Source organism: Helianthus annuus, chromosome 9 (assembly GCF_002127325.2).
Source record: "Helianthus annuus cultivar XRQ/B chromosome 9, HanXRQr2.0-SUNRISE, whole genome shotgun sequence".
Lineage (NCBI taxonomy): Eukaryota > Viridiplantae > Streptophyta > Magnoliopsida > Asterales > Asteraceae > Helianthus > Helianthus annuus.
In genome coordinates this window covers 22,659,818-22,676,208 of record NC_035441.2, presented here as the reverse complement: position 1 = coordinate 22,676,208, position 16,391 = coordinate 22,659,818, and the positions used below count along the sequence as shown (strand labels likewise).

At 30.3% G+C, this 16,391-nt stretch overlaps 1 long non-coding RNA gene across 1 annotated transcript; it reads left to right on the top strand.

Annotated features, from left to right (window-relative positions):
* Window positions 1–3,817: 3,817 nt before the first annotated feature.
* On the top strand, window positions 3,818–15,519 carry LOC110877293. Its single transcript, XR_002556921.2, has 3 exons — window positions 3,818–4,065; window positions 4,167–4,236; window positions 15,210–15,519. It is a non-coding gene; the product is annotated as an uncharacterized LOC110877293 (long non-coding RNA).
* Window positions 15,520–16,391: the final 872 nt, after the last annotated feature.

Genomic DNA, 16,391 nt, shown 5'->3' with positions numbered 1-16,391 from the left:
TCTTTCATCAAATTGCATTAATGATTTCTTTTGACCATCATTTTCTACTTATTAAGCATACTCAGATATAATTGAATACCAACACTCTACGTGATATGCTTGAATCCAGTTTTCAAACTGTTTTTCCCAACTTTAAAACTCATCTATATACATCATCCTCGGTGGTTTTACTTATGTTCCAAGGTCATTTTCTAGTGTGAAACTCCGAGCCACCCAGTCAAGCGTTGTTGCGAAAGCATTATAAAACTCTGAATCAATTATAAACACCTATAATTACGCGAAAAATACCTGAAAATTCAATAAACGGTCAAACAAAGCTTTCAAACGAAAGGAATACAGCTCTTTCGTGCGAGAGGGATTGCCTCTCATGCGGAAGGGTCAAATTTTGAAAATTAAATAAAGTCCATAGTCTTTCATGCGAAAGGTACGCTTTCGTGTGATAGGTAATTTTTCAATCAACAATTTTAAATCCTTGCGTGCGAAAGGTGTAGTTTCGTGCGAGAGGAACAACCTTTCATGCGAAAGGTTCCTGATGTGTTTTCATTTCTCTCGAAAATTAAGTTGTGCTTTTTCACATTTTTTCAAGATTTTTCAAAGATTTAGTTCGAATTAAGGTCTAATCTTTTTCAAGGGTTGATTAGTAGGTAAAATCGCACAACATGTTCAAATTTCAACAAATTTTGTCCATGACTTCTGGGTCAATTTTAAGTTTTAAGCAGAAAGTGTAGAAGTAGAAGTGAAATGATGCAGAAAAATGAGAAATGGGGTTCAATTATGCTCAATTTGGCTGATATCTTGTGCTTTCCGTCACTGAAACCGACCTCAAAGCTCTGATACCACTTGTGAGGACCGTTTTGGTTCTTCGAATGCTTCGGCCAGTCAGATTTTCACCATATCATGTGTGGAATCCGTGTATGATGATGACAAACACAAGAACTCTCTAATTAAACTGGTTTCTATTGATAATATGATGATACAAAACCATGAAACCAAATGGGCAGAGCTTCGCTGCCAAAGACCCAAACGTTCTACTTGACAAGTCTCAAGTCCCCTATATATAGGTTGTGCCTGTCGTACGAACCATTGGGACGACAGAGTCCATCCGTGCGGAAGATCTTGGGACGACAGGGATGTCCCTCTCGCATGAAGTGTCCTTTCGTGGGAAAGGCCCAAAACATTACATTCTCGACTCTGTTGACATGAAATCCTATACAATCAACTATGACTCGACACTTTGACGGTAATAGACATAACTGACGGAGGCAATAGACATAATGCACTCACAAAGTATCTAATTTGCTAAAACCTGTTGCTCTGATACCAACCTGTTACCCCCCGGTTTTTCGACGCCCGGCCATGCGACCAATCAGTTGGTACCTGTTTTAATAAATACGCAACGGAAAAACATTTGTATTTATTTTTATTTATTAAACAACTTGTCAGTTGAAAAAAAAAACATACTTTTATACACGGGGAATTAAACACCCAGTTTTCCATACAAAACGTTTCATACATATGGTAATCAAAATTTCTGTCTAACGACAGTTATGCAAAATATATTAGCCACAAGGCTTCTTCGTACCTAGGGAATCATCCTCCTTTAGCACTAGCCATGTTATTCATAACTATTCATGATTACTTGAAAATGTTCTGAAAATAATACGTCAGCGAAAAGATAGTGAATAATATTTAACTGACAGTAAACCATTTTGACAAGGCATAAGTAATACTAATGTTATTTACACATATACTAGTAAGCTAAACATTCAGCGAATATCATCACACGTTGGTACTACCGTGAATACATACCCAGTTTTACGTACAATTTAACTACCGTGCTCAGGCACCCGGTGTTACGGTTTAGCAATATGTACCAATTTGATCAAATTCGAAATACACTCACGTATCCAAATGCTTCAGTAAACTTACTATACATGCTAAACATATTTAATGTAAACTCTTGCCATATTTAAAATATAAAACATTTTAAAATTTGTAAAAGAGTTAAATGTATTCACCTTTGATAACTCCTGCATAAAGAAAGCTTAGAGCTTCCACACCTCGTGAATTGTCGGACAACACTACCACATTGTATTTGTAAATATCAAGATCTCATGCTCTCTAATCTTGTTATTTTCTTCTCTCCGGGGATTCGTTTGTCAATTTCTTTTTGTCTTTTATAATAATAATATTATATATATACAACTTAACGTAATGTTTCTTAACCAATACCTATGATAAATCCAATCGTTTTTATGTCTCGTTTAATAATAATAATAATAAATTCTCTATATAGTGGGGTGAATATTTTTACCTGTCAATATAGATGATTTGATTAGGGGAATTCTCTTTCCACATCAGCCAATTCATTCGTATAATTTGCTTTTCAATACGGGTCCTATAGGCTTATACAGGTCGTATAGATCCAAAAGTCAAATCCACATATGTCAGTTCTTGTCTGGCGGCTGGCTAGACCTATTCGGGTCCGCATTGTTTTTCCTTTTTAATATTTTTTATACATTTAATCATAATTTTAACAAAGTTTAATAAAAGAATTCTTTTACTTTTTAAACAAAAAAAAACATTTTTAAAAATTTATCATGTAGTATAGGTTTGGTACATGTTTATTATATTATACTATCTATGTTATAACCGTATTATATACTACACTTGTACTATAGTTTATTATACTATACTATACTATACTACACATACATTATATTATACTACAACTATTAGCATATACGAGATATATACCACACCTATAGGTCTATACGAGAGCTATATCACACCTATAATTTATTATAATATATTATAATTATATTATTTTATCTATATTATAATATGACATGTAACGACAAAATACGTCAAGTAATGATACAGTGCGACATGTATAGATACAATACAACACGTTAAAGCAAAAGTGGATTCAAAACAAAATAACACGTAATCATAGAATACGGTTTCACACATAATCGAACGTCACTAATACCACACGTATACAAAATATACTTCATAAAACAACACGTAATGCCAAAATACGTAAAAATACGGCTCGTATACACATTGAAAAAGCAAAACCTAAAATTATGAAATTTTGATCTTACCCATATACGCATCGTATAGGTCAAAACTGAGTCATATAGTAACATTATATGACTTGTATAGACCTATACGATCTGTATAGACCCCCTGAATTATCAAAAAAACAAGTGGTTATTTTGATAACTCAGGGGCTCTATAAGTTTCTGTTAATAACAGTTCATTGGATGTAAATATATTAATAGTTGGAACTGTTTGATAGATTCGGTCAAATTTTAAATATATGTATTTATAATGTAAAATGGTAAAAATATTTTTTTCCTGAATGATAAAACCATGCGTAGTGGATAAAAAATGGGCATTTTTTTATGAAGCACGCCCGACATCGCCCCCCCGGGTTGTTTTTCTTCAAAAACTTGGTTGGGGCGTGCAATATTCCACGCCGGATCGAGAGTTAAAGTGGCCAATCACTTGTTTCCATGCCTTTTTTGTCCAATAACATTTTTATGGTTTTTTTTTAAGTTAATTTTATTACACCACAATCCCCACATCTCTACTACACCCATTTTAGAAAACGCCCAAAAATGCCTCATTGCTGAATGGGCTGCCACATGTCGCAAAACGCCCAAGGGTATGGGCATTACCACTACACATGGTCTAATATTGCAGTTTTTTGGGCACAACATTCGAGACTGCTTACAACCTTCTCCATGATGTCGGTTAGCATGCTGACTCCAACCTGATTACAAATATGATAGGGAGTTAATATTCACATATCCCACCTCTTTATATAAATATGATATAGAGAAAGAAATAGAGTGAAAAGGGATGTTAAAATAAGATTTTAGGATGTGAGAATAATGAAAGCTTTTTCCATATAATAATATCTTATATTTGAACTGAAATAAACATATTTTATTATTTAAATTCCGCAGTGACTCTATAAAACCTCCCTCCAATCCCTCCATTAACACCCACTCATCTGCAATATTGTCATCATCCACAGCATGTTCAACAATCAAGGTTTGCTGTTTTTTTTTTATTCAGTTTGGATTTTCATTTGATTTGATTTGTTTAGTTTATAAAATGATTGGTAAATTAACGAATAATGTTCGATCCCCCAGCTGCTCCTCAGTATGCCCGTCAGCAGCAACGACAAAGAGAAGAAAAATACAACCGGGTTTTGGACTTCATGTAATTACCAATTTTTCTCCCCTCTCTAGATTTACTTATTTATTCATTTAGTTTTGTGAAGAATATAGTAAGCCGTTATATATTTGTAAGACCATCCGTAGTGGGGCGTTATTTTTGAAAAAAAACGCCCCCAACACCATTACACTAGGCGTTTTGGGGGGTTATTTTTGAAAAAAATTTGCTTTGGCGTTTTAAAAAACACGCCCAAAGGTGGTAAAGTTGTGTGGTTCAGTTTAGGACTTGGCCAATAAGAAAATTGTTAGTTTTTTTTTTTTTTTTTTTTTTTTTATTTAACACGCCTAAAAGGGATTATTGGGCATTATACCCCACTACGCCACTTTTGCTATAATGCCCTAACGCTGACTAGGATGCCACGTGTCGGATAATGCCCCATAGTGAGGGCATTATACCAACTTACCACTACACATGGTCTAATAACAAATATGATACTTCGTTAAAAATGAAAATATGCGTATTAAAATTCGTCTGTGCGTACAAAACTCCAAAAAAAAAAAAAAAAAATTGATTAACCATCACGACAAATATAAAAAAGGTTAACCATCACGACAATAGTATAAAATTGATAATTGCATGAATTTTGATACATGGTGACTTTTATTTGAAACTAATTAGTAATCCTCAGTGGCGGATCTACAAACGAAACTAAGCCGTAACGTTGTATAAATAAGCCGTAACGAAATCGAAAAAACATCAAATTTTTCCAAAATTTACACTAATTTTTCCAAATTTTTCCGCGCCAAGCCATAGCGGAGGTTGCCACTCGGTAAGCCTTATGTCCGCCACTGGTACTCCTTTTAAGAAATCACAATAGAATGTTAGAAACTATGGCTGTAAACGAATCGAACGTTCAGCGAACAGTTCGTAAACTGTTCGGCGGAAAGTTTGTTTATGTTCGTTCGATTAGCTTAACGAACAAACACAAACAAAAAATTTCGTTCGGTTAGCTTAGCGAACGAACAGGAACACAGGTTCCGTTCGTTCGACTGCGTTCGTGAAAAGTGTGAGAACGGTGTGAACGATTTTGGAGTTGACATGTGGCATTGATTCTAAATTACATTAAGGGGTAATATTGTCAAAAAAAAACTCACACACATGAACGGGGTGTTCAAACAAAACGCCATAAAAACACCAAATTCAGAAAAAACGCAATGAAAATACCTAGTTAAAACGCTATAAAACACCCAGTTAAGAAAAAACGACATGAAAAACTCAGTTTAAAACGCCATAAAACACTTAGTTCAGAAAAACGCCATGAAAAAACCTAGTTAAAACGGCATAAAAACACAAAGTTCAGAAAAACGCCATAAAAATAACTAGTCTAAAACGCCATAAACACCCAGTTCTGAAAAACGGCATAAAACCCATTTCATTTTTTTTCGAAAATTATATCAATAGTATACTCATTGGAAAATAAAAAAAACGATGAGTTTTATGGTGTAATTTTTTTAGAAAAATAATCAAGTATAAAAAAGTTATTGGCGTTTAAATATGATGGGGGAAAATGGCATGTGACTAGGATGTTCACCATTGTTTGGATCTTCCAATTTTACCCCTCCTGATACTTATAAGGTTCCAATTAATTAAAAAAATTTCACCGCATCATCTTAGCCACAAATCATAAAGATCCTATGACTGAAAATCGTTGTCACACTTCAAATCGTTCTCTCCTGGTCTCATTCCCATATATATATATATATATATATATATATATATATATATATATATATATATATATATATATATATATATATATATATGATAGATCATGAAAAAACTACTATAAATGAGAAAACTAAAAAACTAACTAAAAAGTCTAAAAAACATACATAATTTTTTTTGTTACAATTTTTTTTTTAAATTTTCGCTACTTTTTATATATAAAATATTAAAAAAAATTGTACTGTATATGTGCAATAATACGGAAAAGGCTAAACCACCTAACCCCCCCCCCCAAAAAAAAAAAAAAAAAACATAAACCCCCATCCTTCAAAAACCTAAATTCACCCTCCCACCAAAAGCATAAACCCCCCACAAAAAACAAAAAAAAAAGACCTCTAAAACTAAACCCTAAACATAAATCCGAGTATATATTTATATATATAGGAGTGAGTTTTACAGGAAGCCTAAAAAAGTGAGAGACCGGGGACCTATTCATTTAACATGTTAATATATATCATAAGAGAATCAATTTAACATGTAAAAAATTAATTCTTTCAAAAACAATTTCGGATTTTTTTCATATAAATACATATAGAAGCTTTTTTAATAAAAAAAAATTCAAAAAAGAAGAAAAATACTTAAAAAGAGTTAAAAAGAGGTAAAAAAAAAAGTACATGATTTTTTTATTAGAATGACCTTTGTACGTCTTTATATGCAAATGTTTTGAACAAAATTTAATTTTGTACATGTTATGTTGATTTTTTTGATATATTTTACATGTTAAATATATAGTTTCCCGGTTCACGTCATACAATATACACATCACACACCTAAAATTGGAACCGAAAAAGAGTGAGGAATTAGAGATCCATGTAAAAAAACCCATAAAAAGTCTTTTTACAAGTAAAAAAATAATTTTTACCTAAATCCTAATTACTATACTAAAATAAAAACATAAATTTTTTCTCCAACCAAAAATCCCACCCCCACCCCCACCCAAAAAAAAAAAACTCACGATAATTACGACCTTAACTCACTGACCATGAAGTATTTTTAAGTGGTGTTTAAAGCAACTAGAAAGAAAGATCCAGCTAAATATCTCAGGAGAAAGTCGTTCTAGTTTTGCTCATTTCAGATTTGGTTGAATAGTAGAAACTTTTCTCTTTGTAGGAGAAAACTAGTGTTCAAATATCTTGACATTGAGTAAATTAGAATTAATTGGTGTAATTTACGAATAGGATTATTATAGCATTCATCGTTCTAAAAAAAACTCAGATGAATATTCAAACCAATACCTATTCAAACCAATACCTATGTATGTTAATTAAATGGGTGTTTTTTTAATACATATCAAATTCATTTAAAATAGGGAGATTATGTAATAGGTGGTTGTTTCCCTTTAAAAAAATCAAATTCATTTAAAAAGTATTTACTATAAAGGTGTGGTTTTAACTCATCATATTTATTCTATTTATTTTTTAAAAAACCCATTATATGTTTGTGTATACATATGTATAGGGTGGGTTATAGAGTGAACAATGGTGTATTTGTGAATTAAGTGAATAAATCATGGTCATTGATTTACACACGTGTATAGCCGGAATTAGTTTGCTCAGTTCGCAAATACACTAGTGTTCACTCTTGAACTAATCATATATAGGATTCACTTCAAATAAAAATCACCACGAGTTGTGAGAACCGTGAGAACTTTTTGATCTCGCGCGAGTTGGCCAAATTTTTTTGCACAAACGTAGATAAAAAAATTTCGCATTTTAACCCATCCCTATATATATATAATGAGTGGTGGATGATTGATGGATGAGATTAAATGAGTGGTAAATTTGTAATATTTGTTTTAATTAAATTGATTGATTTATTGGATTAAGGGTGTAAAAGTAATTTTGTATGCCTTAAATTTAGGAATCACATGTAACTCACATGCAACTTCCCCCTTCTTTTTAAAACGTCAATAACTTTTTTATGCATAATTTGTTTTTTAAAAAAATTATACCATAATAACGAGTGTTTTTTTATCTTTAATATGAGTACCATATTGCTATATATCTACAAAATTACGATTCAAATAATTCAGACACTAGTGTGTTTTATATAATGTATACGTGTTTTATGTTGTGTATTTTTGTCTAAATTGAATCAGACACTAGTGTGTTTTATATTGTGTATTTCAGACACTATTCTGTTTTATATTGTGCAGTTCAGACACTATTGTGTCTTATGTGTGAGAGGTGTGTTTAAACTTTAATTGTGCAAACTAATATAACACAATGTGAACAAATCACAAACTGATAAAACACAACGTCAAGAAATAATGAATGTGTTTAATATTTTGAAATGTATGAGGGGTGTGTTTAATTATGAACATTGATATAACACGGTGTGAAGAAACCATAAACTGATAAAACACAATGTCAAGAGATGATGAATTTGTTTTATGTTTCGAACTTCGGATGAATTAATCATGTATACGAAGGATATAACTGCCGATTTTTAATAATTAATAGACATAGTTTCCATAAAAATAGCCTTTTATTTTTATTATATAAAATCTCCCATAAATAATATAATTATTCAATTACCTTAATGTCCTTTAGTAAAAAACACTAGATGGCACATGTCACAAGAAGATTACTTCCTACACTTTGTAGGAAAAGTAGGCTTTGTAGCCAACTCCTACCATATATATATATATATATATATATATATATATATATATATATATATATATATATATATGTGTGTGTGTGTGTGTGTGTGTGTGTGTATGTATGGGGGCTGCTTGAATGAAAAACACCCCAAGTTGTAAGAACCGCGAGAACCACACCATCCGGGTCGCCGTTTACCATGATTTTTTTTTACAACTAGATGTGTATATTATAAACACATTCGTAAAAAAAGAAATTTAAACGCCCCCCCCCCCGAGGGGGTAGTTTTTTACACCACAAGTTTGTTGTTTTTATTTTTTTTTTGTTTTCTTTTTTTTTTCACCAAACTTGTGGTGTAAAAAACTACCCCCTCAGGGGGGGGGGCGTTTAATTTTTTTTTTTTTACGAATGTGTTTATAATATACGCATCTAGTTGTAAAAAAAAAATTATGGTAAACGGCGACCCGGATGGTGTTAAAAGTAATTTTATCATTTTTTAATATAATTTTATAATTACACATGTAGAACTGAGTGAACATGTCATAGCCATTTATTTACACACGTGTATGACCATGATTAGTTCGCTCAGTTCGCAAATACACTAGTGTTCACTCTTGAACCTAATCCTATATATATATATATATATATGTGTGTGTGTGTGTGTGTGTAGGGTAAGGATCATTTAAGAACCATAAATATTTACAGAACTCGTAAAACTCCAAATGGACAATCTTTTTATTAATATATTTTTATCTTTTGGATACTTTTATCATTTATTATATGTATTTTTATCATTACATACATGTTAAGAGTAGTTTTATCATTTTATATATGTTATTTTATAATTACACATATGTAAACTACTTTTAACATGTATGTAATCAAATAAATACATATAACATATGATAAAAAGATCCTACATACAAATATATATATATATATATAATGATTCTTTATTATGAGTTTTGAGAGTTCTGTATTTATTTAGAGTTCTGAAATGAATCCAGCCATATATATATATATATATATATATATATATATAGGGAGAAGATCATGCGAGAACCACCTCTTATTGCGAGAACCGCGAGAACCTATGTGAACACAACAAAAAATGCCTAAAAATAGCTAAAAATCACACGATTTTTTTTTAGTATTTCTTATTTAAAAATCGCTACTTTTCGAAGCAAAAAAAAAAAAAAAGATTTAAAATTTTTTTTTTTTTGGAAAAGTAGCGATTTGAGCATAAAAAATATTAAAAAAAATTTAGATTTTTTTTTAGATTTTTTTAGGTTTTTTGAGGGTTTAGTTTTTAGCATTTTAGCTTGGGGGGGGGTTAGGTTTTTTTAAGGTTTTTTGGGGGTTTTAGTTTTTAGCATTTAGCTTAGGGGGGGGGGTTAGCTTGGGGGGGGGGGGGGTTAGGTTTTTTTTTTTTTTTTGGTGGGGGGTGTGGGGGTTAGGTTTTTTAGGTTTTTAGCTATTTTAGGTTGTGTTAACATTGGTTCTCGCGATTCTCACTATAAGGGTGATTCTCGCAGGAGCCCCTCCCTATATATATATATAGGGTTGAGTTCATTTCAGAACTCTAAATAACTACAGAACTTTCAGAACTCCTAATAAACAATCATTTTATATATAAGTTTTTGTATTTAGAATCTTTTTATCATCTATTATATGTATTTCTTTCATTACATACATGTTAAAAGTAGTTTAATTGCCAAAATTATATATATGTGTCATAACTAATCACATATATGTAAAAAAAACTAGTTTACATATGTGTAATTATAAAGTTACATATAAAAAAATGATAAAATTACTCTTAACATGTATGTAATCGTAAAAATACACATAATAAATGATAAAATTATCCTAAACATAAAAATATATACATAAAAAGATTGTTTATTAGGAGTTCTGTAAATATTTATGGCTCTGAAATGATCCTGGCCCTATATATATATATCGGGAAAAAAACATCGGGAGCTTTGAATTTCCCGGGTTTTCTAAATTAAAGTGGTCTTTCTATAGATACATACATTATATATATATATATATATATATATATATATATATATATATATATATATATACATATATAGGGGAATGTTCATTTGAGAAGAAATTTAATGTGAGAAGAAAAAGAAGAAATGGCATAATGGTAAAACATTAAATAGTTTATAACTCCTCACATTAATTATGTTATCTCTAATTAATAAAGCAAAAAAAAAAAAAAACATTTTATACTACACATTTCAAAATTTATCCTACATATATCTTACACTTACTGAAATTTACACTACGCATATCATACACATTTAAGAATTTATCCTACACATACTAAAATTTATGCTACACATGTCGAAAATTGTCCTTCACCCTAAATTATTTTATCCTGAAAGAGTATATTTAACAAGGAGTTGCATGTTTAATTAGTTAGCTAATTAATTACAATTAGAAATTTACCTATATGTCCTTATTAATAATATTAAATGCACATATTAAATGAAGTAAAATAGAGCATTTCTATTCGTTTAAAACTTATTCTTTGTATTCTTACAAAATTTTTTTCTCATTTGAACTCTCCACTATATATATACATATATATATATATATATATATATATGTATATATATATATATATATATATATATATATATATATAGAGAGGGAAGCGGTAAAATGAAAACCACCTCCAATTGTAAAACCGAGAGAACCACTTTCTAGCCACTAGATCAACAAAATAGATGGATGAGATTAAAAGTAACTAAAATTAATATTAAATACATTTTGTCTTATTATGTCTTTAATATTTTATTCCAAAAGGGTAGTTTAGTAAGATTATTTTTTTTTTGTTTTTTTTGTTTTTTTTTATTTTTATTACTTTTTGTGTTATTATATTACTTTTTATTTTTTAAACAGATTTTTTTATCAAAAGCATTTTTAAAATCAAAATTTTATGCCAAAACAAATTTTTTTGCGCGCCGGTCTTTGCACGCCATTTTCATGCCCGACTTTTTCACGCATCGTTTTTTAACACGCCGTTTTTGCACGCCAAACAGTTAAAAATTATTTTTAACATGTTAAAAATTATTTTTTTTTCTAAATTTTTTTCGGTTGTTTTTCTTATAAGTACATGTAGAAACATTTTTAATAAAAAAAATCAAAAACTAAACATATAAAAAATGTTTAAAAAACAGTTAAAAAGGATAATATCTTGTAAAATTAACTTAACATGCTAAAAGTCAAATTTTAAATTTTTTTCTCGGCGCTTTTCCTTATAAAAATGGGTAGAAACTATTCGAAATAATAAAAATAATTTTTGTAAAATTTTTTTTCCCCTTTTTTTTACTATTTTTTTTATATTTTTAGTTTTTGATTTTGTTTATTAAAAATGCTTGTACAAGTATTTATAAGGAGAAGCACTGATTTTTTTTTTTTAAAAAAATTGATTTTTAACATGTTAAGTTAAATTTTTTAAAGGTATTCCTCGATTCACCACTTTTTAGTGTTCCCCAATAAACGTCACATTTTATATATATATATATATATATATATATATATATATATATATATATATATATATATATATATATATATATATATATATACACTCCTTTAACCAGCCTATTGTAATTCTTTTTACTTCCTCTTAAGTTTAGAAGACGTTATAGGATAATTTTCCCCTTTGCTACATAGGTGTGGTTTCAATTTATTTTTTTTTCCTTCAATCAGCTTATTATAATTCTTTATTAATTTTTTTTTTCACAAACGATTTATATTTCTTTTTAGTTTTTTTTTTACTTTTCTTTTGTTTGTGTTCTACATTCAACATCTTTTTATTTATTTGTTTACCAAAATTGTGAATTAGCTATGTCTCTACCTTTGTATTGATTATTTTGAAATTTTTTATATCAATAGATTACGCATACTACCAACATAAAACTAACTCAAGAGATAACCGAAAAGATATAAATCAAAATTTTGAAAGTGTCTCCATATGGCTAAGATATTATACAATGTCTAAAAAAATAGAGTAAGAAGCCGTCACAGTTCAACGAGGGATCAAGTGCGAATGATAATTTTGTTCAAGTGGGAAAATATGTACATACAACTCACATGCTTAGTAACATACACATGCAAGTCACAGGTTATTCCTCCCCATCTTTTAAGCGTCTATAGCATTTTTATACGTCATACGTTTAAAAAAAATTATACCATAAAATCTAGCGTATTTTTATCTTATCCTATTGTTATACTTTTCGTTTAAAATTGAAAAACCAGTTGCGTAAAACACAATGGATATAACGTAAAACTTACTGAATATTAAAATAAAAACACAATGGAAAGTAGACTTAAAAACAATAGAAATTAAACTAAAAACACAAACGACATCAAATAAAAACATAACGGACAAAAAACTAAAACACAATAGACCTTTGATTAAACCATGGTTGTAAAACAAGGTTTTCAAGGCCGAGTATTCCCCGAGTAGTCGCTACAAGGTAGGCTACCGAGACGACTTTCTTTGACTCCGGCTAGTTACTTGGAATCGGTCAAACGCGGTAAACCTCGGCCAAAATTGTATCTAGTAGGTCAACTCGGGCTGAGTTTGACTTAAAAAATAATAAAACATAATTAATATATCTATGATATTAAATAATGAATAGCATTTTCATGTATGTTGTTATAGATATTAGTAAATTTATGTTATTTCACATATATTTAATTTCCAAAAACTAATTTCATTATAATTTTACATGTCCGAGTACTCCCCGAATACCCTCTGCCAAGGCCGAGTACTCTCAACTCCCCAGTCGACCGACAAGGGAGCCCCTAGCGACTTTTGCAACCATAGATTAAACATAGTGGATAGTATATCAAAAAAACAAAATGGACAAACAGACTAAAATACAATAGATAACAGACTAAACAATGACCAAAACATATAACACAATGCATAGAAAACCCAATTATAACATCATCTTTATTGTGTCATACATTATGTTAAATATCCTGATAATAAATACACAATCGAGAAAACTCAAAATAACATTATGTTATAAGTTCTCATAATAACACAATGTGTGGAAACCATTGTAAAAAACGTAATGACTAAACCCGAAACCATTGTAAAAACGTAATGACTAAACCCCAGTTGAAAAAGATAATGACCGGAAAATTAAACATAGTGTATAGAAAACCCATCTTTATTGTGTCATACGTTGTGTTATAGGTTATGATAATAAAAGCTCAATGGACATAACCCAAAATAACATTGTGTTATAGGTTCTGATAATAACACAATGAATAGAAACTCTAGTAAAAACGTAATGACCAAAACTCAGTTGAAAAACACAATGACTAGAACCTTTTCCATAATACAAAGAAAACCCATCTTCATTGTATCATACGTTATGTTAAAACTTCTGATAATAAAAGAAAATGAAAAGAACTCAAAGTAACATTGTGTTACAGTTTTGACAATAACACAACGTATAGAAACCCTTGTAGAAAAGGTAATGACCATTACCCAGTTGAAAAACACAATGAACATAACTTTTAACACAATGCATGGAAACCCAGTAACAAATGTAATTATTTAGTTTTATTTTTATATAGAAATATCATACTCATTAAAGATACAAAAAGCTCATTATGGTGATTTTTTTTGTAAACAATTATTTCGTATGAAAAAGTTATGGACGTTTTGAGTGCTCATAGTAACACAATGTGTAGAAACCTTAGTGAAAAACATAATGATCAAACCCAAGTTGAGAAACATAATGACTGATAAATTAAACATGATGTATAGAGAACTCATCTTTATTGTGTCATACATTTTGTGTAATAGGTTATAATAATAAAAGTTCAATGGACAGAACACAAAATGACATTGTGTTATAGGTTCTAATAGTAACACAATGTATAGAAATCCTAGTAATAACGTAATGACAAAAACTCAGTTAAAAAACACAATGACTAGAACCTTTAACATACTACAAAGAAAAACCTATCTTCATTGTATCATAGAGTGTGTTATATGTTCTGATAATAAAAGCACAATGAAAAGAACTCAAAGTAACATTGTGTTATAGTTTTGACAATAACACAATGTATGGAAACCATAGTAGAAAACGTAATGACCATTACCTAGTTGAAAAACACAATGAACAAAACTTTTAACGCAATGCATGGAAACCAGTAACAAATGTATTTTTTTAGTTTTATTTTTATATAGAAATATCATACTCATTAGAGATAAAAACGCTCGTTATGGTGATATTTTTTTGTAAAAATTAATTTCGTATGAAAAAAGTTATGGACGTTTTGAAATGATGAAGTAATCGACATGTGTCTTACATGTGGAGAGAGGAAATCAACAAATATATGATATTCCCTTTATATTATTCCCCGAATTTACATATTCTTTGTCAATATCTTGTTTTGAGAAAAGCTCCCACAACCTTTATCATGTTATTTGATTCCATACAGGTCCTATATATATAGGGCTTCGAAACAAGATTTTAGGGTATATCGATATTAACCCCTAAAGATATGATGTAGATCTAAATTGATTCTTTGAACAATTAAAAAGTTTTGACTTTGTATTTTAATGGTTATTTTGTGCAGTTCGAGATTTTTGTGGGCCTGTGTAGATATAGCGCCAAAGATTGCAAAGGCTATGATGGGTCGCTAACAAGAAGGATGCTTCTCGCATGATTTGAAAACTTTTCTTTTTAGTAAAATAATTTCCTTCACCATGTAGGAAACTCGAACCTGTCCTTGTTATGTGTCTATACTATATGGGCTAGCCCCACTTGTTTGAATTTTCTTTTATCTTTTGTTGTATTATGTTGGACTTAAAAACGTATCTGGTTGTTATACGTTTGTTAACTTACATCGTTTGCTTATGTTTATTTATTTACGTTCGGTAATGTTATTTAAATTTGTTTATTAGCTACTAGCAAGATCAACCCATCAGGCTACCTTAATTTCAGAACCAAGCCAATGAACGAACACAAACACGGCTATTTTCTTCAACTAACGAGTGGGGTGGGGGGATAGTGCACGGTCCTCCCAACCGCCGGAGTGATCCCACTCCGGGAGCCGCTACCCGACCAAGCTAGCTCCGCGGTGAATTCCCCTTGCCGAGTTCTTACCCTGGGCGACATATGTCACTCCCAATATTAGAACCGGGTACCTCTAGGAAGAGGTGGGTGTCGGTGGCCAACTGGGCTACCCCAGTTTGTTTCTTCAACTAACGAGTGAACATACATTAAACAGGAACACAGTAATCAAAAAATCAAAGTAATTTTCCTTCATTTGCGGTCATTAAGAATATTTATGAAGGAAGATAAACGAGTACGGACACGTCCATTTTCTTAATGAATGGACATGAACAAGAAAATTCATTAGTTTAAGTACTTATGTGCGTTTGTTGGTTCAATTATTATTGAATGAACGAATATGAACAAACCTCTTTCATGCCCGATCAGTTTGTTTTAACTTTTAAGACCATCTTCCTTTGAAAAACAAATAAAGAAATGAGTTACACAAATGGTCCTCCTTGTATGGTTATAGGTTATCTTAATTACACCATTAGTCCAACTCTAATTAGTGAATGAATGGACATGAACATGAAAACAATATATATTAAATCAATGTAATGTTCCTTCAATTGTGTTCCTTTATAATATTAACGAATGCGGACACATTCATTTTCATAATGAACGAGCTAGAACACGCCCATTTTCTTACTGAACAAATATGAATACGAAAATTCTGTCAGTTAACTTTTTGAGTATGTTTATA